Raw genomic sequence first — 991 nt, 5'->3', positions numbered from 1 at the left:
CCTGTGGCCTTGGTGTTATCAGCACCGCACTCTCCCGAGTGAGCCACGGGCTGGCCCCCATGAAGCTTTTATTATTAACAATGAATAAGAAATCATTTTAAGGACAAATGTTGTACATACATAACAATAATAAATTAAATTTATGTAACAGAAAAGTACCTACACTCGTATACCCCCGGTAATATTGATTTGGATTGCATAGTGCTTAACTTAAAGAAATTACAAAGTTGATTTGAAATCCATAGTTCATAATTTTCTCAGCAAGTGAAAAAATAAAGAGACTAACATGTAAGTGTTATGAGTTGAATTGTGTTTCCCCCCAAACACATATGTTGAAATGCTGACCTCCCAGCACCTCGGTATGTGGCCTTATTTGAAAGTAGGGTTGTTCTAAGTGTAATTAGTGAAGATGAGGTTGTTCTGGAGCAGGGTGGGGCCACAACCCAACGTGAGTGGCATCAGTATAAACAGAACATCACATGAAGAGCTAAACCTGCATGCAGGGTGGATGCCATGTGAAAACTAGCTATGCTGCCACAAGCTGAGAAACTATCAGAAGCCACGTGAGGCCAGAGCAGATCCTCACCTGCTATCTTCACAGGGAGCAGGTCCTGCCAACACCTTACTGTTGGTCTTCTGGCTCCAGGACCATGAGAAAAAATTTCTGTTGTTCTAAGCCACTCAGTCCTTTGTTATGGCAGCTCTAGAAAACTCACACAGTTAGCATACAACTGATCTGAAAGCATAGCAAAGAGGATATTTCTATGAAATATCTATAGAAGGTTTTCCTTGAAAAAAGTATACATTGTTTTGATGATACAATATCAATCATAATAATTAAACCCATATCAAGGAACTGTATTCAGCTCTGAGTAACAGAAATCTCCCAAAATCTAATATATGAGGAAGGTATTTGTTCTTATGTAGGACTGGGTCAGCACACTTAGAAATACAATAGGGGGGGCCGGCCCGGTGGCGCACTGGAGAGTGC

Source organism: Galeopterus variegatus, unplaced genomic scaffold, assembly GCF_000696425.1.
Source record: "Galeopterus variegatus unplaced genomic scaffold, G_variegatus-3.0.2 Scaffold4172, whole genome shotgun sequence".
NCBI lineage: Eukaryota > Metazoa > Chordata > Mammalia > Dermoptera > Cynocephalidae > Galeopterus > Galeopterus variegatus.
This window is presented reverse-complemented; position numbering follows the sequence as displayed.